General features: G+C 46.9%; 1 long non-coding RNA gene across 1 annotated transcript; it reads left to right on the forward strand.

Annotated features, from left to right (window-relative positions):
• Nucleotides 1-6,268: 6,268 nt before the first annotated feature.
• On the forward strand, nucleotides 6,269-17,897 carry LOC142923189 (uncharacterized). Its single transcript, XR_012940588.1, has 3 exons — nucleotides 6,269-7,757; nucleotides 8,854-9,009; nucleotides 14,940-17,897. It is a non-coding gene; the product is annotated as an uncharacterized LOC142923189 (long non-coding RNA).
• Nucleotides 17,898-25,195: the final 7,298 nt, after the last annotated feature.

Here is a 25,195-nt window from a genome sequence, read left to right on the forward strand (position 1 = left end):
GATAGCGTGGTAGCACCACTGATTATATATATCGAAAGGGAGCGATGACCCCGGGTTCAGTTTGACACCCTAATTTGCAAGTGGTCAATGACATAGCTGAGGGAGGCAGAGACTTGCTGAGCCACGGGGCATACAATTACAATGAGGAAGCTGATGTTCTCTGCGGCTTAACGTTCACAGTCGCGATTTCGTGAGTTAATGTTCAAAGCAGCGTAATTCCGTCATCATCATTTTTTGCCATGAACAACATCAATCACGTCATCATCATCATTAACATTGAGTCATCAAACATCAACAACAGCGCCATCGCCATCATTAATTGCATTACCACCATTGCCACCATCATCATAATCATGATGAACATTAGCATCATTCATCAACATCACCCACCAGCATCGTTACCAATAGATGATGGAATCCCGACGCCACGTTGGTTGTGGGAGCTGTTTCGACCATACTTGACCACCATGCTGGGTCAGTGCTCGCGACGAGTAGGGTGGAGGGGTGGGGATGGGTGGCGCAGTGGTTGGCGCATTTCGCTACGAACCCGAATACCCGAGTTCGATTCCCCGCTCACGGCCAACATCGGCGACGCCTATCTGAACCGGTCCTGGGCCTCCCCTAGGTCGACTTAGCCTCACATGAGTATCTGGTGCGGTGCGTAAAAAACATCGCCACTAGGGAGACAAAGGAGGCTGGGTGTGGTGCTGCTCACCCACCCTCTCGTGTGCTGTTCTGGCCTTCATAGGTGCTCGCTAACATCCCCTGCCCCAACAGTTTGTTCAGGCTATACGGGGTATCTGTTTGAATGGGTGGGGAGCGGCGGTACAGCGGTTAGCCCGTTGGGCTACGAACCCGGCCACCCGAGTTCAATTCCTGCTCACGGCCAGCACCAGTGACGATCACCAGAACCGGTTCTGGGCCTCAAATGAGTACCTGGTGTCGTGTGTAGCAAACATCGCCACGAAAGAGACAAATGCGGCCGGGCATTGTGATAGCTACCCACCTCCTCGTGTGCCGTGCAAGACTTCTCAGGTGCTATTCTCTAACAGCAATTACCCCAACAGGTCTATTTAGGCTACACGGGGGACCTCTATCTTTAGAGGGGTGGGAGGAGGGGCGGCGGGAGGGTGGGGGAATTAGTTCTGAATCCTCTTGCCGTTTGATGTTCGCCGTGGTCGGGAATCTATTTGGGGGGCCGGGGTTCAGAAATAGAATAAGAAGTTGATTAGCCAAGTCAATAACACATTGAACTCTACAACTCGTTACCAACGGTGACTCGGCCAGCAGACAAACACGCAGCAAGTGTTACAAATCAATAAGCAAACAGATCAAGAAGTAAACAACATATATACATCACTAACATCAAAACACTAGCAGTTTCCTAAAATAGTCTCATGGCACTTTGACACTTCCGTGTAATGCATGTTACCTGTCACGATGACGCTGTGAGCTCAGTGAATCCCCACATCCAAAAACGACCGAGAGATCAGGAAGTTGATTGTGTCGCCATGGTCATCATTGATAGCACGACCAAATATAGCTTTCATGTTGAATATGTTTGAACTCGAGGTGGTCGTGTTGAGCAGAGGTCAAGGTGTTGCACCGCTCAGATCCTGGGTTCGAATCGAAAGAGCCACTTGTGATGAAGCTGAGTTCTGAAGTGTAAGGACTCGAGAGTTTTAGCCTAGTCGCTAATGACTCTACGAAACAATCGGACCCATTAATAAACGTTCTTGGGTTAGATCGCGTAATTTATAAATGTGTCGTAACCATCTTACTCTGATGTTACATCCCGTCTGACCAATATAGCATCTGCCACATAAAAGAACACCAAAGAAATGTAAAATTATCTCAAACACAACTGTCGGCAGTGGCAGAACATGCTTGTCAACAAGGACACTCAATTTATTTTGATAACGTTGAAGTGTTGTGTAAAACTAATTATTACTGGCCAAAACCAATTAGAGAATCCATTGAAATTGAGATAAATACTTTAATCGCTATGACAGCTACAGGCTTAGTGCGGCCTGGAAGCGTATTATTAAAAAAAATAGATTACAATTCCAATTCCTTATAGGGGAATGAAATACTAATTAATAACAATTGAAAGATTACCAATCTATTATATAATTACAATACCCTCCCCCTCTCCGCCTCAAATCACTGCACCAGATTAGGTTATATGATGACGTCACCATGCTGCTCTATTTAAGACCGGGAGTGGAGGGCTTTACTATTCTGGCAAATTGCCTGATGATGCTGGATGTAATTACCAGCGAAACGTCGTACTCAAAAATTGTAAATGATGTTGAATCACTCTTCAACACACCGGTGGGCTAAAGAAGAGAACTATTTGTCTTCTGTGAACGTGACACATTTTCAACTGTTTGGCCATGTCGGGTGGTGGAGGGTTGCGACACATTTATAAATAACGCGATCTCACCCAAAAACGTTTATTATGTTTATTATGAATAATATAGGTCACGAAAGCCTACGTGTTAAACGGACCCATTAAGTTTACTTCTCGACTTAATTTTTCTAAATTTCTGTTGTATAGGAATACAAAAAACCAACGTGGTTTTGATTATTTTACAAATGTTACTTTCTGTGGCAGGGGAAAATGAAATAATTTCCCCCAAATGCGTTGACCTTTTGGCGTTCTCTGGTCTAACAATGGTGAAACAATGCCATAAAGAAGGATCTCTGCTGTAGGCAAATCAGTTTTAAAGACAATGCATATATTATCAAAGCAAGTTTCTCAGCATGTTTTGCCACAAGTACTTGTGGTTAATGCACACCGCCTGTTTTTATTTTTAGCCAGAAAGGGTAAAACCGATTCGTATTGTTTCATCAGTGTCTTTAGTATTACTATGTTGGTAGTGGTGCGCAAGCACAAACAACAACAAACCAATCGGATTGGTCAATAACGCTTCCTTAAAATGAAACAGACAATAGCTGACGTTTTGGCCATATAAGTGGATGAGAGTTGCAGTCAGTAGTTTAAAATCATCCCACGGCATTGAGCAAGGTTTGTACGTGGTGACGTCATCACACCTCCCCCCCATCCCCCAACCATCCACCAATACACGATAATATGAAGACAAATGTTTTGCTGGTTAGCTGACTGGAGGAAGGGTGACGTCGACAGGACGCGCGGGCTGCTAGTTACATTATAAAGCAAAAAGTGTTTACGATTAATAGTCTTTACATAAAGCACTGAGTGAGGGATTTCTGGCTTCAAATCTAATTTCAATCGTGAAAGGAAATCCACAAAACTCGTCTTGATCACGGAATTTGTATTGTTCCCTTCAACACGAACACGACCGCGCGTTGGGCAGGGCATCAACACTCATTAATGACATCCACCCTTTTCTTCACCCCGAGCCCCCAGCCTGTCTCACACCTGTTTATAAACTCTCTCTTACTCTCCTCTCTCTTCCTGCCAATGTAGTCTTTGCATTTTAGCCCAAATAATGCATTGGTGGCATCCTTTAACATTTGCCACCAATTTCCAAAGGCGAAATGTTATCTCCCTCGCCTTGTATGCAGGAGTTCGTAGGTTCGATTCCGACTCGGATGCCTGTATATTTGGAGTTTACATGTCTCTCTCTTCTTGGTCAGGTAGATGGGGTTTCCCTACACATTTCTAAATGTGCATTTAGAGTATTTGGCTGCTATAAATTTCAAAATGATAAGCCACTTCATGGGGCTATCATTTGCTGCCAGGTCGCTTCTGAAAAAAAACTATATAGCTGAGTGGTCTTTATCTGGAAAAATGAAGAAAAGTTTATTTAATGGTTTAAAATCCCCCATCCCATTGTCACGCCTTCTTGCCCGTACCTTTCTTGAACAATTTCTCTGAGCATGGTATTTCGCTCTTTACGTGACCTCCACGTTCAATCGCGGCTGAGTCCCGGCACGGCCCCGACCGCAGGATTAGAATGAGCGCAATGCACTTACTGATGATCGCCTGGGCTTCATGATCATTTCAAAAGCATTAGAGATGCTCTCAAGGAGTGTACGGACCAAACCTATGATATGAGATTGGCTAATGCTTTCGGTTCCTGAACATTTCAAGCAAGTTTTATCTTTGCCCTTGGTATCTAATGTAACTGTCTTAAATACAACAATATGTGCATTTTGATATGCAGTAAACTATGTATTAACTTAAAATGAGTAAACGCTCTGTATAGCATTTAACAATACAAATATATTTTAAGTGTGGTATTGAGGTGTTCATTCACTGTTGGTAGCGTTGGCTGTGACCATTCTGTGGGTCGTGATTGATACGAGTTCACCACAGCCAGTTCGCTGATCTTGATGGTGATAGTTCAGGAAAGCGGGGATGTCCAGCACTTGAATGGTGTCTCTGATGTCTTCTGTAACAAAGGATGCCAGTCAGCGTTTCGGGGTTTGTGGCTCACTGTCACAAGGCAGTATCCACGAATCTTCCAGCAGGAGCCTTGACTTCTCAAGTGCACCATCATGCAGCGCCAGGACATGATGTCTTCTGTCCTCAAAACATTCACAAGATAGTCGCATTTGATGCTTCACAATCCGTCCACGTTGAGCTGCACGATTCACGGCGATGGACTAATCGGAAGGCTGCCGTGTCCTTCAGGGGTGGTCCATTTGCTTTGCTGCCATCGGTTTATTCGCCAGGGAAGACCCTATAAAGGTGTGTGAAGGTAACACGTGTTGCATCTTCTCTAATTACATGTGTAATCAGATAGTGCCATCTATTGGTTAGTAAAGGGAAGCACGGATACAGGCACCACTATAAACATTATCCAATCCCAAAAGGGAGAGGTATTTGGGCCAAAGGTGAAGGGTGGGGCTGGCCGAGAAACTCCGAGAACCGGCTAGAAAGTTACACGAGAGAGCGTGGCCGGGGGCGGAGATTAGCCGCGCCTGCAGTAATATAAGCGGAGGCGGACTCGTGGTCGGTGTGTGGAGTCTTGGGTCCGGACTGCGTCGCTGCTCGCCGTCATCTCTCTCCGTCGTCCGGCCACGCGGAGCTCCACCGCCCTCACCAGCACGCGATCAGTCAGCGGCGAGGCCGGGAGTGGACGGGCAGGACCCGCTGGGAGATCACCCGTGTGTGTCGTCTGTGAGGCGTTAATATCTACGTGTGTACTCGGGAGAAGAGAAGATAACGTTGGCCTGTGTTGTGCCCATGTGTGAAATAAAGAAGAGTACCCTCTAAACGACGTGTCGCAGAAGTCGCTCATTACACATGGAAGGATGTCGGACATACTACCATTGCTGTTGCTTCACATGAAGCTGTGTACTGCGGAACACACATAAAGGTGGCCTCTTAACATAGTTGGCAGTTTTGATTTAAAGCTTTCGTGACTGCAGTAATTCAAATTCTTAGTTCTTTCGGTAAAGTCACGTTGAAGGGAAACAACAAAATAATGCGTTTTGTTTTTTTCTCTCTCTCTTCCCTTTTCTCTCTTCCTTTTTTTGCCTATTGTTGTTATATACTTCCATCCTCTTCCCCCATTAGTTACTGTATATTCTGTATATAGTGTATATGTTGTATAGATGGGTTGGGGTATTTGTTTGTTGCGGAACACTAAGGTGTTGTTCGTTTTGTTCTTTTGTTGAAGGGGGAGTTGACAGGCGGGACTGCTGAGTGCTACAAAGGGGGGGGGGGGGGTTGATGTAGTGACATCGCGGGAAGTCACTGTGCAGTGCCGGCCCTAGAGAGGCATGGTGTGTGGTGTAACCACATCATGGATACCACAAAAGTGTGGGTCTAGTACTGGCCTTAGAGGGGCCCGGTGAGCGCTGATGGATAGCGCTAGATGGCACCATGCTTGGCGTGCAGTGCCAACCCTACAAGACAAGGTGTGGGAGTGCTGACCATAGGAATGAGGTTACTAGAGGGCATGGCACTCTGGTTGACCCGAGAGGACACGTGACCAGTTAAGTCTACAAAGGGGCCCAAGTGGTGGCTAGGTGTGGTCACGTGGTTAGCATCCAGATCCTTCCCGAGGATTTTGGAAGGTGGTCATGGCCAAGTGCAGAGCCAGCCACGCCGCAGAGAATATAATCTGGGTCCCCAGAGGGACCGGCGTTGTTGTTCATCCTTGAATAAACCTTTGTCTACGTTCTACGTTCTCCGTTCTCAGTTCAATGAGTCTCCAATACGTGGACCTGGACCCGAGCTGTGGTCCCGGTCCGTAGTAGCTCGATACGTTGTAATTAGTTTAGTTAGCCTGGTGGTCACCACCATAGGTTGTTATTCTGTTAAGGGGTAGTTATCCCGTGTGTTGGAGTTAAATACATGTGTTGCCTCCAAGTCTATGTCTGCGACTCAGTTGAACTCACTCCAAGTCTATTACATCAATAATACGTGACTAAGTTTGATAGTATTATGTAATTTTTTTTTAATTGCGGCATTCTCAATTTACAATGTAGTTATCTTGTTAGCCTCACGTATAATTCAGATGAGCTTAGTTGTAATTTCTAAGTCTTTTTCGTATGTATTTAAGTACAGTGCACGTGTAGTGGGCTCACTTGAAAGACACACTGATTCAGGAGGCAACACATTTATTCTATGACCACAATGGGGTAACGACACAAACGCGTCAGGTCAGTCGGCACACTGCCTGACCCAAGTTGCTGAGCATGAAGACCGAAGAGAAGACGTAGCAAGGCGGGTTCTATTGCAGCAAACAGCCCTGATGCAGCCCCGGGACCCCCCTTTCATACCCCTCAGCGGGGCCCCGCTCCGCCCTCGGACACGATTTCATCCAGAACTTACTAGAAGGTTCTGGATCGCCTTCCACGTGTCCCCTGCCTGGCTCTGCCCTCGGCCACGCCCCCTTCTGGAACTCACTAGAAGGTACTGGGTCCTACAACACGTGTCCCCTCTGTCACCTTTGGCCTACATGCCATCACGTGCCCCTGCGGCCAATCGGGCTGCTACATCCTCAACTGCCCCCTACTCTGCCAGCCCCAGAGACGTCTACCATGACATATACTCTGCTGGCAGAGGGCTACTATACCCACTATTCTTCTCTCTGTCGGTAGATGGCACTAGGTGCCGTAGTGACCCATTATATGTCACTACACATGTAATGGACACCCACTGTGAACCAGTTAACTACACGGAACATTTATTCGGTTGGTTGGCATTATATATTATATTTTGTTCAGTCATCTTCGCGCAGAATATATACACGTGTGCAATATGAGTTTAATGTGTGAAATTATTCACGTCAATTATGTTGCCATATTTAGATAGGTGGAAGATTGAGGCATCATGCCACGATTGAGCCATTTAATGTCTGTACGCTCTTCGTTAATAAAATATAAGTGTATGCTTGCAGTTTAAATTCTTCATCATCATCGGACATGTTTAATCCACTGCTCGATGGATACTGATTTAATTACCAGCTAATGCTCACACACTTGTGTGGTGCCGTGGAATGAGTCACTGGAGCGCGTGCCGCTGGGAGATTGGTAGACAATGGCATTAGGACTATCAGCCCGTTCTACCAGTTGCAGCTGTGGGCAAAGCATGAAGCCATCTGAAGGATCCAGAGGGGTGCAGGGCCGAGGGTAGAGCCTGGCCACGCTTTTCAGGATATAAGGCGAGCTCCAACTCACAGCCGGGGCAGCTGCGATCTGGAGTGGAATTCGTCGTGCTGTCGTAATTGTGATCGTCACCCTCTTCAGCTGTGGGTTTGGCAGCATGTTGGCTGTCCCGACCCGGTGTGTGGTTATCCCCTAAGGCTCTGAAGGTCGGAATAAAAGAGATAGAGTACCTCCTATTAGTGTCTGTGAACTAGAACACAACATTTGGTGTCAGGCGTGTTAACGAAATTTTTTTTATATTTTAGGGTTGTTATGAATGTTTTTTCTTCGAATCCTTGAGGGGGAAATAGACTATGCTGAAACACGTGAAGAGGAAGGCTCTCACCCGCATACCCTCGGGCAAGGAGGATTCCCGGGCAGGGCTGGCAACCGGGACCCCTTGTGGGGGGCCCCGGAGTGGTGATCCCGGCGGGGCAGCGAGCAAAGGGCGACGGCTCTGCGCCGCCGCCGGCTGAAGGGGGGGGGCTGCAGGCAATCGGCAAGCGCATCGTGGGGCTGCTTTCCACAGTGTCGACCCTGGTGGGGCAGCTGGGCAGGGAACAGCCGAAGGAAGGGGCTGTGGCTCGGGGGTGGCGAGCGGGCGACTCCACCATCACTGCCGACCGAGGGCATGAATTGGGTCCCTTTAACCTGCCGCCGACAGCTCATCCGGGGGCACCTTCCCTAGCGCAGCGGCTGCCGCTTCTCAATTAATTTTAGGCTGCGGGGGGTGCTTGGGCGGCCTTCCAGCGGCGGTTCTCCACCACTTGCGAGCTCGCAGGGTGGTCCGATGCGGAGGCGCTACTTATTCTTCCCACCGCACTGGATGACAGCCTTGGCGGCGTTTTTTTTTTACATTGGGGAGGTGGACAGAATGAAGCTGCGTCAAGCGTACTCCCAGTTGGCGGCAATTTTTGAACTGCCGTCCAACGCGGCAGACATTCGTAATACAGAGTTGGGGGGAGACGGAGACACCCCGCGCTTTCTGCAGCGCACTGCTGTCGCTGGCCAAGGATGCGTACCCAAAGATGGAGCAGGCAGGACTGGATTCTCTGGTGCTTGAGAAAATGTTGATGCTGGCTCAGGAAATTAACGTTTGTTTGCCGGCCACAGAGGAGGATGACCTGTCCTCGATTCAGGTAGCCCATTGCATCCAGGCCCACTATAACCTGCGACGACGTGCTGGGGTGACGGCAGGGGCTGGTTTTCCAGGAGAAAAGGGCAACCAGGCTCTCTGAGAGTCTCCCTGGGTGTGCGCGTCAGGTGGTTGGAGCCTGCGGAGGACATTCGGAGTGGGACGACGATGGGACAAGCGGCGGGGGGGGGGCCCATTACCTCTTTCAGTTGTGGCCTACCGGGACACATCTCCAGGGGCTGCCGTGCTGATTTGGGGCCGCCTCCGCTCCTCTGGGTCCAAAGGCAGGTTGCAATAGGTCACACACCCGGCCGACACAGCCACCTCATGCATCCCATTTCAGTCCGTGTCAGGTGCACACGCCATCGCCCCTCATAGGAATACGGGGTATGAAGGTGGTGCATGATGGTTGGCAATGGACCGCACTGGCACACTGTGTCATGGCAGCGGGATCATCCACAGTATGTGGATTTGTGCAGGCTGTTGAGGTGCGAATGCTCCTAGATGCGGGGGCATCCGCCACCATGGGTTCAGAGTTTATTTTTAGGACTCTGCCATAGATGTGGGTTGCCTGGGTCTGGCAGATAATCTGTTGCCGCTAATGGTGGGAGTTTAGGCATTGTGGGCTAAATCAAGGCATCTATACGGACTGGCGATATTGAAAGGACGGGCCTGGTGTTGGTTTCAAGTTCGTTAGCGGTGCCTTGTTTATTGTGGAAGGATTTTTGGAAGAGGATGCCCCTCTGGATTTTAATTGACCAGGGTTGTGTGGAGTTACCGTCGGGGCATCGGTTGAGATTTTTGGAGTCCCCTACTGGATGGTGTATCGCTAACACTGTGGTTCAGGCCATGGTGTGTGAAACTGTTAGGGTTCCCCTGGGTGCACAGATGCTCATACCCTTGAGCTGCGGTCACGGCTCGACCAGAAAATCGCTGGGAGTGAGGTTCTTCTAACCCCTTCAAATAGAGCAGTTCGTGGGCAAATTTTTATAGGGCATCAGACCTAGTGTGGGGAGCGGTGGCGCAGCGGTTAACACACTAATGAACATGGCGACCAGGGTTCGATTGTCCAACACCAGTGACAATTATCTGAGCCGGTCCTGGGCCTCCCCTAGATTAACTCAACCTCGAATGAGTATCAATTGCAATGTGTAAACAACGCCACTGGGGAGATAAAGGCGGCCAAGCATGGTGCTGGCCACACACCCCATTGTGTATCGTACCAGCCTTCATAGGTGCTGGCTACAGTAGGCTGTTGGCAATATATTGTATTTTAATTAACTATTTGGCACGTTGTTTACATGACATACCTAACTGGCTGTCGGGTGGTGGAGGGTTGCGACGCATCTATACTTATGGGATCTAATCCTAAAACCTGTATTAACATTTTAAGCTGTGTTCAACCACCACACTACAGGTCTCAACAACACTCACTCACTGGTTCGCTCAATCACGATTATATTATTGCGTATGGAGGCAATAAAAGGTGTCAATTGAATACAGTGTACCAAAAAAAGTTTAACAGTAGTATTGCTATATTCTTGGTTCTTTCGGTAAAGTCACGTGGTTTTCACACCTGATGATTGTTGTGTTGCAGTCGAAACGTCGTGAATTTTATTGTTCTGTTAACGCCGACAATGGTATCTGCAGCGAAACGTCGAATATGAGATTGGACATTTTGCTCTCTTAACATTTCGGCTATTGCTGAAGTGCCAAATCAATTGGCATGTGTTCCCAAGTGACGACTTGAAGTGATTGGCTCTGTCGGTTGGTGGAGGGTTATACTGAACATTGGCCTCTTACCTACCAAGAGTATAATGACATTTATTTTCGGCACTTCTTGACTCGAGTGCTCACTCGCCACGTCATGGAGGCCGTGATGGCCTCCATGCCGTGATAAACTCGCTCGTCTTACACTGACTCACTCGCACATCAATGACTCGCGCAACCACAGACCCATTCACTCATCATACACTCGCTCGCACTACCACTGACTCGCACACATCATACACTGGGAGTGTCATGCTGCCAGCTATGGCTGCAACTTTGGTCGTACATGTTATAGTATCGTAATACTATTGCATGTTCACCAGCTCACTCCTTGTTTAAAAAATGTTGCTGTGAAGGTCTGGCTCTCAGATTAACTCTCCCAAATAACATATATTGGTAGTGTCCTGATATAGACCGCCTAGTGGGAAGGATGTTGAAGCTGCATCTGCAGAGCTTTTTGGAGGCCTCCCTAAAGGTGAAATAGTTTTAGTGGGTGATCTAAATTGGAATTTGCTAAACCCGCTGGCCGTGGCCACATTTTGCAGATGAATTTAACCTGTTTAAATTAATAAATGTCCCCACAAGACCCAACCTAAAAAATCTGGTACAGTCGTCTCTGCTTGACGTCCTATTGACAAATGCCCCTCACAATTTCACACTGACTGGTGTTCTGGGTAAAAACCTTGGTGATCGCTCCATTTTTGGGGTGAGATCATCAGACAGACCCGAAGCACTCGGACACTTCAGCACTCGGGCATTTACTAATGATGTGCTTCACTCGGATATTGACAAGGTCTGTGATATCCCCAACCTAACTACGGCTTGGGAGACCTTCAGGTACACGTTTCTCCAAATTCTTAACAAACATGCTTCGTTGGTTAGATTTAAAACTAAAGGCAACCACCCACCATGGTTTGATCCTTTGATTACAAAGCTCATGAAAACTAGGGACAAGGCTTGGACATGTGCTCAGAAAAGTACTTTGGTCAATGACTGGCTAGAATACAGGATTTTAAGGAATAGATGCGTCAAAAAATGCCTATTTTTCCTCCTGGAATCACATGGAAATGCCAGGATTTTCTGGAAAACAATCAAATGTATCGAAAAGGCATCCAATACAGATAATCTGCCCGTTGAGCTTAATGGGAATGGGGAATATTTTTTGGATCCCAAAAAAATAGTTGACAATTTTTTAACCTTCATTTTTCTGAAGCTGGTAATCTTTTTGATAATGTATTGGGAGTCACCCCTGCTCATGCAAATTCATACACCTCTGTCCAAATATTAAACGACTTTAGTTTCCAGCAAATCCACGAAAGTATTGTTCTGAAACAACTGTCCTACCTCAAAGGGTCTTCCTCTACCGGAGCAGATAGTATTCCCATCTTTGCTCTACTAACTGTTGGTCACCTAATATACAAACCTATAGCCCATATTTTCAACCTGTCCATCATATAAGCATCAGTTGCTCTAGAATGGAAACATTCCTATGTCCGTCCACTTCACAAAGAGGGCCCTAAAGGTGATCCAAATAACTACCGACCTATCTCAATTTTGTCCCCGTTCATGAAAATTTTTGAAAAATTATTGAACTACCAAATTATCAGTTTTCTGTCCACCAACAATCTACTACATCTAAAACAATCTGGGTTCTGAAAAAAATACAGCACCACATCTGCTCCATTAGACTCTCTGAATCACATTTACAGTAGCCTTGATACTAAGCAGTAATGTGCCTGTCTTTTTCTTGACCTGTCCAAAGCTTTTGATACAGTAGACCACAACACCCTGCTAAGTAAACTAAGTTGCCTCTGTTTTTCCGGAAACGCAGTAAAATGGGTACAAATTACCTCTTCTCTTACCCAAACTGTATTCACAGATGGTTGGAGGTCAATTGGCGTTAAGATAACAAAAGGGGTTCCACAGGGTTCCATCCTTGGCCCCCTTTTGTTCTCTCTTTATGTCAATGACTTGGGCACTGACCTGGATCATTCCAGGGTAAATCTTTTTGCAAATTACACGATACTAATTACTGCTGGCCGCTCTCCGGATGACTTGATTGCTAAGCTACAGGGTGATTTCAACAAACTACAACATCAGCTAGTTGCTCTTAAACTAGTCCTGAATACTTCCAAAACCAAGGTGCTATGCTTCTCACCTTGACTAAAGCTGGAAGTTATTTTTCCCCAATTACAGTCCTTAAATAATTATCAAATAGAGCAAGTCAAGATCTATAAGTATCTTGGTCATCCTGGATTCAAAACTGAATTTTGAAGATCGCATTGATTATATTGGTAAAAAGACGAAAATATAAATTGGTTTTCTGTATCGACACAAGCCCTGCTTCTCCCCCAATGTTCCGTTTTGCATTGATAAAATCTACCATACTGCATCTACTTGATTACTGTGACATCGTGTAAAAATCAGCCCCAAGTACTGAAGCTTGATTCCATCTATCACTCGGCCTTAAGATTTACATTGCACTGCCCATATAGGACTCGCCACTGATCTCTCTACATTGGGTCAAACTTAACATCTCTTAATGTTCGACGGCTTGTGCAACAGATCTTATTTATTCACGATGTACTTACAAAAAATTCCGCAGACTACCTACTGGATCTCGTCTCTGTTTCAAAGAACAAATTTGACCTCAGGTCTTCGCTCATTTACCAGCTTCACATTCCCTATTGCCGTACAAAAACTGGAGGAAGGGCCTTTGCTATTGATGCCCCCAGGTTCTGGAATGCTATTGCCAATAAACTGCAACTTGAATCGCTACCAATGAGATCTTCTCTCAACACTGCTCTAGAGGAGTTGTACACCCCTAGCTGCTACTGCTATTCATTAGCGTAAAATAAAATGTTTCGCTCCAGATGACTACTGCAAAGTATTATCTGTATTTTGATTTAGCGTGCTGATCTTAAAGGTGCATTGAAAAAATAGATACTCTGACTGATGCTTCTGTTGTGGAGTAACTCATTCAGCCAGCTGTGGCTCTAGGGTTTGGTGTTTCAAGTTATTCATGTAGTTTATTGTTAAAAATTCGGTCAGTCCCTATGATCACTGTTACATTGCAATTATGGCTTCATTTTTGGTTATTTCGAAAACGTTTTTTGGTTTGGACATGTTTGTAGTACGGAGTTAGAATGGTGGCCTTAATCTAAGTTTCTTGTTGTTGTTTGACTTGCATCCCACTGGGATTTTTGCACACAGCGTTGGTGTACGGTGCTTTTTCAAGAATATTTTGCTGTTTTTTCCTGGATTTTCTGTTTGCACAGTCACTTCAAGATGTTTTCTTGTTCGTTTTTTCTTGTTTTTTGTTTGCGGTTGCTCCCGATTTCAAGAGCCAAATGGCTCACAGGGCTATACCAAATAAATAAACTGAAATGTATATCGTTAATACTGGTAGGAACCTCCTGGTGACACCAGCCCACAGGGGATCATTGTGACCGTCCGTCGTGCATACAAAAATGGGAGGGGCTTGGTGGGGAGGGGCTGGTCACCCCGTGGTGCCCTTATAAAACTCAACGTTTAACCTACTCACGCCGACTTGTGCCTGCCCTCATAGTCGGGCATATTTGCGGAATACACCACGCCGCCGTTGACCCTGGTCATTGACCGAGCAACCCAACGTTCCTACCAGCTCCCTCCGCTGCAATGTGTTTTGTTAAATTTGAATCACAGTTCCTATGATTACCGTTCTTACATTGTTTTTATAGCTTCATTTTGATTTTGAAAACATGGTTTAAGCCATGTTTCTTGTGGAAGTGCGGGGTTGGCCTGATAACTTAAATCTAAATTGTCTTATGGTTGTTATTCTTTGACCTGCATTACACTGAGATTTTTGCACACAGCGTTGTAATACCGTTTTCTTTTCTGGAAGATTTGCTGTTTTATCCAGGATGTTTCTGTTGCGTGTCCATCGCTTTAAGATCTTCTCTGTTCATATTGTTTGTGGTTGCACCCGACTCAAGAGCCGCATGGCTCACAGGGATATACCAATAATAATTGAAACTTGAAACGAGCCCTGTGCTCATACGACTGGAATCATGACCCCGTTGTTCCCCACTGTCACGCCCGCACGTCCGCGTGTCTGCCCTGGGCCACATTCGCGCCTCTGACTCGACCATCATTGCTAGCGTCACGCTCACCAACAGGGACACTCACTGATGTCCCTCCATTTACGAAAGCGATGCTTTCCTTATAAAACGCGCGAAAAACTAAATATCAAATGAATTTTCCCATTAATTTAATGCAAAAAAAATCGGGATGCGTTTCGGACATATCAACTCCACTCCTTATCTAAAAATATACACCTATATCACTTTTCACAATGCAAAAGTACCCGTAAGGATTTTTTTTTTACCTTTGCAGGGAATTCACCAAAAGATTTGCATGTTGAATTGACTGGAGGTGATGTGGAGGCTTTGCTGTTGCCCTGCAGGGACACCGTGACGCTGTAGTGGACGGATGATGCAGCCTCCACGGTGCTTCTCGTTTGATCTGGCGCGTGCCGTATGGTGTTTCGTTCACGCGGAAATTCGATTTTGTTCATCTAAAGGTGTCCATAATTTGTCAATTGCATGAACGTGACATTTTGTAAAATCGAACGTTCGTAAATAGATACATGAAGCAGGCCACTGTTGTATATGCCCCCCTTTCCATCTTAATATTAACAAGTAATTTTTCGATACATATAGATACATATTTCTATTATTATTTTAATAATGAATAAAAACACCAAACCAGGCCTCGGCATGGCATGTGGAGGTCATATTTACCTTGACCCACTAACACGATTTTGACGTTCAGAGCCCTCCCAGGGTCAGAGGGAGCAGATAGAGAGCAGAGCACAGCGGATTGCAAGGGGCTGACATAAACACAAAGCCAGGGTCACTGGGAGGTTGCGGTAGCCTAGATCTAGTTAAGTCAAAAAAGCTAATTGGTTCTGCATTACTATTAAAGTAACTTAAAGTCGGAATTTAACGACAGGGTAGGCTAAAGTTATTTATCTTCACACCCACTTCAATTGAACCCTGCCACAAGCTACGTCAATGTAACCATCACCCGTCTATTAATTTAATATGAAATGTATTTACATATTTTAATAATTACTATACGACTTGACCCGAAGCCTATAACAATCAGGTTTTCCTAAGTCAACATGAATGCTCTAATCCACCCATACGCAAATAATAAGCAGGGTTAAAGCAAGAGTAGAGAGGAAAATAAATGCAAGCGCACAGCAAAACTGCAACGTAAGCAAAGGGCGATGTTAACCCCAAGGTCGGAGAGAAAGGGAGATCCCGGCCGTCTTTGTATCCCCACAGCGCGGGGTAGGAGTGTGTATACGCTCGAGGAAACACGAGTCAAACGCCACAACGGGAAGCCGACCCAGACCTTGTATTAATACAGAATCATAACTTTGGAACGCTGATGAAATGAAATGTTAACTTAAAACTTTTTAACCATTTCTTTGTGCGTCGGTGAAAGTCGGAGGGAATATCGCCCCTCCCTCCAGGTTGTGCACCCAGACAGAGGCGCCTTCGAGACAATTTATAACATTTGATTGTTTTACTTGTGGGTTTTATGGTAGGAGTGACAACGGAATATACCGTGGGTGATGCACACAATGACACACTGACACACGTACAGACACACACGGACGCAGATACATACGGACAAATCCTGACACAGCAAAAATCGAAAGAAACTCCGCCTTGTGGGCAGGATCCGAGTGAAGGGATTTTTGGGCATAAAAAGAGGATCCTGAGCATTGAAACCTCAGTTCGACCGGAGGGGGTCGGCTCACCAGAGTTCGACCGGGGGGGTCGGAACTCGGGGAGTTCGACTCGGAGGAGCAACTCGGAAGAGTTCGACCAGGGGGGTCGGAACTCGGGGAGTTCGACTCGGAGGAGGTCGGAACGCGAGAGAGTTCGACCAGTGAGTCGGCTCAGGAGCAGTTAAATCGGGAACGAGAGGAACAGGTCGCCAGCCGGCGAGCTGCAGAGCAGGGGGCGGCGAGCAGAAGCCAAAGTGGCCCGTCGCTACCCACTGACGTTGGCAAGAATCGCAAGGTAGTGAGGCGCCACCGAGTGTGATTTTAAAAGAACTGAAAAAAAGAGTATTGTTGAAAGCTTATTCTAAAATGAGTCCAGCTGCACAGCGACCGACGCACCAAGCAAGAGCTTCTGCAAACCAGTGCAAGAGCACGTGCGACTTGAGTCATCCAGCAGTGGAGAAAAACCTGCTTTCAGTAAACCAGCAACGAGCACGTTCGAGTTCTCCACCCAGAGAGAGAGGGAGCGTGCCGATGCAGCTCATCCAGCAGCGGAGAGAAACTGCTGTCGGCGAACCAGCACGAGCGTCATCGCGCAGCTCATCCAGCAGTGGAGAGAAGTGGCCACTGAGCAGCACTGAGAGCGATCAAGCAACCCCCCCCGTGGACAGAGGCTGGCTGCTGTGTGGAGGAGGGAACGCCGAGACGTATGATGCACATTCACCACTCACCCTGACCGCTCTAAAGGGAGCGAGTATCCCTTTCATACAAGGGACCCCTCGACGTATGTTAACGCGAGAAGACCAACCACACTCACATTACCCTATAAAGGGAACTCCACGATACGATGATGCGCTATGCCCCACTACACGACCAATCTGACGTTCGCTGGACCTAAAGACTCAACTCCAAACAATGACTACTCCACACAATTCATGACACACAAACACACTCAAGTCCGTGAACCATCTGGCCGTGGAAGCATCGATAGTGTGATAACAGTCCGTCGTTTATAAGTATATTCGTAATTTTCCTCTTTAATATTTTGTTTTGGACTGTACTTCTAATCGCATAAGTTACCAACCGATCCATCAATACGAATTAACCCTTGGCACCTTCGCCACGGAGCTACGCTCCCGGGGAGGAATCGTGCTAAACCGATTTTCTGATTATACAATCTTATTCACGAATTAATTAATCTCCCGTGAGATAACACGTTCTGCCGCATACCCTCACACTAAGCCATTTCGGTAATCTTATATTCTGTCCGGTGGATCTGTTGTTACATTCATGCCTTTGGAAATAACTGTTTGATTGTCTTTTTATATGAATACCGTTGCATGTGAATCAATCGCCGTGATAACATGCTGACCATTTCAAGCATAATAATCGTTCATATTATAATGTATAAGCTTTTGTGTACCATAGCATTGGCATGTTCTGACTCTCTCACTAACAGCAATCGCTTTATGCGGGGTGCATGTGTTATCAAAGTGAAATCGTACAGTCGTTGATGATTCTGTATTGATACCGTGTGGATACCGTGTTGAAGTTCCGAGATTGAGAGTTCGCATACATATTATAGTTAAGGTTTAATTAGAAAATAAATTGATCAATACAGAAGTGGTCGTGTGATTCTTTCCTGAAATTTTTGCATAAGATCTGTATCCTGCGATCAGATATGAACTCGGGAACCTAAACTATAAACACACCAATCCACACTCATTAAACTTTAAAACGAATGATATGAACTTGGGACCTAAAATATGAACAGAGTGTTAAAGCGAGAATCATTGTATTATGCTGATCAATAATACAAAGTTAGACAACGAGGCCGAATTGACACTAGCGTAACTGCACACGATTGATTGCGTTATCTTGATTGATAACCCCACCTCGTCAACGAGGCGGGGCCTGATTATCATAAAGGCTATCATTAACACAACCACACCCACTCGTATAAATTAATACGATTACCTCTCTAATTAGCATAGTTATACGCATAATTACACGAATTAACATCATTTTGTATTCATTATGCAAATTTCGAATTTCATTTAATTTTCATTACTTTTCATCAATTTTCACACACCCACATATACAACACCCACTCACTCAAGACTTCACTCACCCACCCACTCACCTATTCACTCCCCCACTCACAAACCCACCCACCCACTCTCTAACTCACACACTCACCCGTCCGCTCACCCAGCTACTTACCTACTCACCCACCTACCCAACCACCCATGACTCAATCACACACCTACCCACTCAATAAACTAAAACTGAACTATTTTTCATCGTACTAGCTAAGGTCCACAGAGATATATAGATCTTTTTCAAAAGCGACCTTGTTACAAATGACAGGAAAACAAAGTGGTTTATCACATATACAGTGAGGGAAAAAAGTATTTGATCCCCTGCTGATTTTGTACGTTTTCCCACTGACAAAAAAATGATCAGTCTATAATTTTAATGGTAGGTTTATTTGAACAGTGAGAGACAGAATAACAACAATGGGTGGCATGGTGAGTGGGTTCGTGTGTGAATGGCTCGGTGGTTGAGTTTGTGGGTGGTTGAGTAAGTGGCTGGTTGAGTTAGTGAGTGGTTAAGTTAGTGGGTAGGTGTTTGAGTGGGTGAGAGAGTCCAAGAGCGTAGCGCCATGGTGACGAGATACTATCTCGCCTGGTATCCAGGAGCTTCTAGGTTCAATCCCTACCTTGTTGCGTCTCTATTTCCCTAAACATTTAGAAACATGCATTTAGAGGAGTTGGCTGCTATAAATGTATCCGTGATACGCCACATTGTTGAGCTATCATTTGTGGTAACGGTTGTTTTGAAAACGAGCTATATAGCTCAGTGTGCCTTACCTGGTAAAATAAACATCATTTACATTTAGTTTAGTGTGTAGGTGAGTGGGAGGTGGGTGAGTGAAATAGTGGGTTAGAGATATAGTAGTAGGTGGCTTGCTGAGTGGGTGAGTGGCTCGGTGGTTGAGTTAGTGGGTGGTCGAGTTAGTGGGTGGTTGAGTTAGTGGGTGGTTTAATTAATAGGTGATTTATTTTGTGAGTGGTTGAATTATTGGGTGGTTGACTAATGGGTGAGTGGGTGAATAATTCCGTGGTAATGGGTGAGTAGATGAGTGGGCGGGCGGTTGGGTGAGTGGGTGGGTTAGAAATTGAGTGGGTTGCATGGTAAGTGGATGTATAAGTTGGTGGGTAAGTAGGTGAGTGGCTGAGGGAGTGGGCAGCTGGTTGGGTGAGTGAGTGGGTTAGAAATTGAGTGGGTGGGTTAGAAATTGAGTGGGTGGCAGGGTCAGTTGATGTGTAAGTACTGGGTGAGAAGGTGAGCGGCTCATTGAGTAAGTGAGTGGATGGGTGAGTAGGTGAGTGGATGGATGAGGGAGTGAGTGGGTGGGTGGGTGGGTAGGTGAAGAAGGGCCCATATATCTACTGAGAATTTCATCATCGACTGCGGCTGGGGTTGGCATCGTCCCCGACTCCTCCTGATGTCGAGGGTAAATGGGAGAGGTTTAGGACTGTGACTCATGCAGCTGCAATGGCTGCTTTGGGTACGCGGTCCAGACCTCCCCAGAGACCCTGGCTGACAGAGGAGGTGTTCAGGATATTTGAGAAAAGCGACAGGCCCACTGTCATCGGCTACAGAATCCCACGTCAGAGAATGAGGAGGCTTACCGCAACCTTCGCTCGGAGGTTCGGAGAGCCGTGAGGCGCTGCAAGGATGGATGGTGGTCGCGGGTTGCTGAGGAAATGGAGTCTGCCTCAGTGGCCCACGATCACAAATCTCTATTTAACTCCATCAAAAAAGTTACCTGCAGTGCCACACCTATTACCATCATTAGGGGAAAAAACGGTGATCCAATCTCCGACCCCCCGGTGAAACAGGTTTGCAGATTTGCTGAGCATTTCTGTGAGGTCCTGGGGGAGGGAAAATTCCTCAGCCAGGAAAACATCGTGGCACAAAGTGAGGATGATCCTGCTGAGGCTGCGGTGCCTCAAATATTGGAAGAAGTCACCACCTGTGAGTGGCAGGCTGAAGTGCCATCTGTTGAGGAAGTACTGAAGGCAATCCGGAGTCTGAGACCAGGAAAGGCAACGGGCAAAGATGATCTCCCAAGCGAACTGCTGAGGGAGGGTGGCGTTGGTGCACAGACTGCCCTATATGACATCATAACAACAGTCAGGACCACTTGACGGGTTACGCAGGATTGGAAGGATGCCCTGGTCGTCCCCCTCTTTAAGAAGGGAGACCGCACAGACTGTGACAACTACAGGGGCATCTCACTCCTCAGTGTGCCGGGAAAGGACCTGGCAAGGATTATTCAACATCGCCTTGCCAGGCACGCTGAGGAGAGGCTTGCGGAGCCCCAATGCGGTTTCAGGAAAGGGCGGTCCTGCACAGATGCCATATTTTCTGTCTGTCTGCTACAGCAGAGGTGTAGGGAATTCCAGCAAGACCTACATCTCTGCTTTATTGACCTGGTCAAGGCCTATGATACCATCAGTAGGCCTGGGCTATGGTTTGTTCTTCGTGCTTTTGGAGTACCTGACCCTTTGCTCACGATCATTAAGGACCTTCATGATGGTGAGCGGGCCCGGGTAAAACTACGTGGCCGGGAGTCCGAGCCATTCCCTGTATACCTTGGGGTGCAACAGGGATGTCCTCTGGCTCCCAAATTATTTAACATCTATTTTGACCACGTAGTTCATGACGCCTTCAATAGCTGTACCGGGGGAATCTCCATATGGTACAGATATAATGGGAGGCTGATCGATGCCCGGGTGCGGTCAAGGGATGGCTCCCTATTGCTCAACCACGTTATGTATGCCGATTATTTGGTAATAGCTGCTCATTCAGAGGAGGAGTTGGAGATGCTGCTGCTGAGGCTGGAGCGTGCCTCTTAGCGATGGGGCCTTACCATCAGCCCCACCAAAACTAAGCACCTACCTGGGTATTTTGTACCATGGGACACTCCAACCCCACAACTCCCAATCGGTGATGGGGCAGTTGTGGAGAGAGTGGAGAGTTTCCCATATCTGGGCAGTGTGCTCATGACTGGCTCCAGTTTAACAGCAGAGGTCTCACTCCGAATCAGTCGTGCGGCAATATATTTTCATCGGTTGCGTAACGCTGTGTGGAAGCTACCTGGTCTGTCACGCCACACGAAGCTTCGGGTCTTCTCGGCCACGGTCATTCCCTCCCTTCTCTACACTTGCGAAACGTGGACCCCCCTAATGGAACATCTTCGCCGGTTAGAAACATTTAGACAGGCCTGCCTACGATCCATCCTGGGTTTAACCAGACTGGATTGTGTGAGGAGCTCACAAATCCTTGAAAGATCTGGGCAAGGTCCCATCGGTGAGCTCCTCCGGCAGGCAAGGCTGCGATGGCTGGGTCATGTAGCCCGCATGCCCAGCCACCACTGCCGAAACAGCTTTTGTTCGGCCGGATCGAGGGGGCTAAATGGGCGCCGCACGGGCTAGAGTAGAGATGGAGTGATGTGGTACAGGAGGACGTGGAGCTGAGTGGACTTGCCGATGACTGGTACCAGCGGTGTCAAAATCGGCCTCTGTGGAGGAGGCTCGTGAAGGACGCTACTGGGCAGTTCGAGGTAGTTGCCCTCCAACAACAACGGAGGGCAGAGGAGCGACGCTCACAACAACGAGCGGAGCGCCGGGTGGCTAGGGCACAGCAGGTTGGCACAGTAGGGGGCACAGGTGGTGCATCAGCCAGTCATCTCAGTCATCTCAGTCAGTCGACCCGTGGCACCTGCGTCTGCCCCGTGACCTCCTGCCAGCGGGCGTTCGACACTAAACGTGGCCTCGAGGTGCACATGGCCTGGCACAAGCGTCGTGGTGACGTCACCGCCACTTAGGGGCGAATGGCGGTTGTTATATATCTACTATAATCACCCAGGAATGTATGTCCTTAACGTTCGTGACGTCACTCCACATCGACCAGCCCCCCTCATTAATATTCATGAGAAGGTGACGTCCTCCAAATGGACACACCCCCACCCCTCATTCATAATCATGAGCGGGTGACGTCACTCCAGATGGAGTACTCCCCCCCTCACCAATAATCATGAACAAGTGACGTCACTCCACATCGAACAGCCCCCTTCAATAATCATGAACAGGTTACGTCCTCCACATGGACCCCCCCCTCCCTCATTAAGAATTATGAGCATTTAGATTTAAAGCTTTCGTGACTGCAGAGATTCATCTTCTTGGTTCTTTCGGTAAAGTCACGTAGAATGGAAATAAAATAACAAAAATAATTAATAAATAAATTCTCACGACGTTTCGGCCACATCACAAGTAGCCTTCCTCAGGTGAAGAAACAGAACTGTCGGGAAGACAGCGCTTCAGTGCCAGGCTTGGCAGCGTCTTTTAAGCTGGGTGGGAGAAGCAGAGCGCCTTGACAAAGGAGTTTACATATCAACAGTAGCTGTGTTAAGATCAGATCAGATCAGAAAGGGTTTTATTCGCCATGTAAGTTCACACCGACACGGAATTTACTTTGGCAGGATGGTGCATACATTCAACATATAGGAATCTAAAATCTTAAATAAGTTTTAAACAAGTCTTACTATAATAAGGGTTAAAAGTCTAACATTAAGGGGCTGAAGTATATAAAATTAAATAAATATCGAATATAAAATAGCTTTAAGATATAATTTAAAAATACAAATAGGGAAACATAGTTAATATCAGCAACGTGTCGTTATGTAGATCAAATGTTAAAAACAGTGTTAGCCCTTGGCCTTGTTTAACAGGCCAGCAGCAGATGGGAAGAAACTGTTTTTATGGCGTGAGGTTTTGGTCCTGATGGACCGAAGCCTTCTGCTGGAGGGGAGTAGCTGAAACAGAGAGTGTCCAGGGTGGGAGAAATCGGCCATAATCTTCCTCGCTCGCCTCATAGACCTTGTCGTGTGCAGGTCCTCGAGGGTCGGTAGATTGCAGGCAATTACCTTCTCAGCAGTGTGGATGATACGCTGCAGTCTGCTCTTGTCCTTGGCAGTGGCAGCAGCGTACCAGACGGTTATGGAGGAGGTGAGGATGGATTCAATGATCGCTGTATAGAATTGCACCATCATTGTCTTTGGCAGGTTGAATTTCTTCAGCTGCCGTAGAAAGTACATCCTCTGTTGAGCTTTCTTGGTGAGGGAGCTGATGTTCAATTCCCACTTGAGGTCCCGGGAGAGAATAGTGCCCAGGAAGCGGAAGGACTCTACAATTTTGACTGGGGAGTCTAACAGGGTGATGGGGGTGAGTGGTGCTGTATTCTTCCTGAAGTCCACAACCATCTCAACTGTCTTTAGAGCATTTAGCTCTAAGTTGTTCTGGCTACACCAGGTCACCAGATTGTCAGCTTCCCACCTATAGTCAGACTCATCCCCACCAGAGATCAGCCCAATGAGGGTGGTGTCATCCGCAAACTTCAATAGTTTGACGGACAGATGATTGGAGGTGCAGCTGTTGGTATACAGGGAGAAGAGCAGAGGGGAAAGGACGCAGCCCTGAGGAGTTCCGGTGCTGATGGACCTGGAGCCAGAGACTTGTGTTCCCAGCTTAACGCACTGCTTCCTGTCAGACAGGAAGTCTGTGATCCATTTACAGGTGGTGTATGGCACGTTCAGCTGGAAGAGCTTGTCCTGAAGCAGGGCAGGGATGATGGTGTTGAAGGCAGAGCTGAAGTCCACAAACAGGATCCTGGCGTAGGATGCTGGGGCGTCCAGATGCTGTAGGGTGAAGTGGAGGGCCATGTTAACTGCATCGTCCACAGACCTGTTGGCTCTGTAGGCAAACTGAAGGGGGTCCAGGAGAGGGTCTGTGATGGCTTTGAGGTGTGCCAGGACCAGGCGCTCAAAAGACTTCATTACCACAGATGTAAGGGCGACCGGTCTGTAATCATTTAGTCCTGTTGGCCTTAGCTTTTTGGGCACAGGGATGATGGTGGAGGACTTGAGACAGGCTGGTACATAGCATGTCTCCAGGGAGGTGTTAAAGATGTTGGTGAACACCGGAGACAGCTGGTCAGCGCAGTGCCTGAGGGTGGCTGGAGAGACAGAGTCCGGCCCGGCTGCTTTGCGTGGATTCTGCCTCTTGAAAAGTCATAAAATTAGCATGTAACTGGGGGATTAGCATGATGTTAGTATGAGGGATTAGCACCACGGAGAGTGACGAGCTTTGTTCAGACTGACGAGTCCATCTATGTTCGGAACGGAGGAGGAGGAGTTAATGTGTTGGATTACCAGGATGTTAAAGTCAGAAATTGGATTAGCAGGATGTTAAAGTCAGAAATTAGCATGAAACTGGGGGATTAGCATGCTAATTTCTGACTTTAACATCCATGCTAATCCCCCAGTTACATGCTATTTTCTGACTTTAACATTCTGCTAATCCAACACATTAACACAGCTACTGTTGATATGTAAACTCCTTTGTCAAGGTGCTCTGCTTCTCTCACCCAGCTTAAAAGACGCTGCCAAGCCTGGCAGTGTTCACTGAAGCGCTGTCTTCCTCCCGACAGTTCTGTTTCTTCACCTGAGGAAGGCTACTTGTGTTGTGGCCGAAACTTCGTGGGAATTTTTATTATTATTATTTTATTTCCATTCTACGTGACTTTACCGAAAGAACCAAGAAGAATCATGAGCATGTGACGTCACTCCACATGGAGCGCCCTCCCCCATAAATAATCATGAGCAGGTGACGTAACTATACATCAAACAACTCCCCTCATTAATATCACTGTGTAACAAAAAAATAGGTTCCTGGATAGTGTTATTTTCCAATTGCTTATGCCTCAAAAGTACAGAACATCTGTTTGTGCAATTTGTAAGGGCGCAGTGACACACGCATTAATGCAATGAATATCACGTCGTGGTCTGCTTT

The sequence above is a fragment of the Petromyzon marinus genome, unplaced genomic scaffold (assembly GCF_048934315.1).
Source record: "Petromyzon marinus isolate PM22_M1 ecotype Great Lakes invasive population unplaced genomic scaffold, UKy_Petmar_22M1.pri1.0 PM_Scaffold_32, whole genome shotgun sequence".
NCBI lineage: Eukaryota > Metazoa > Chordata > Hyperoartia > Petromyzontiformes > Petromyzontidae > Petromyzon > Petromyzon marinus.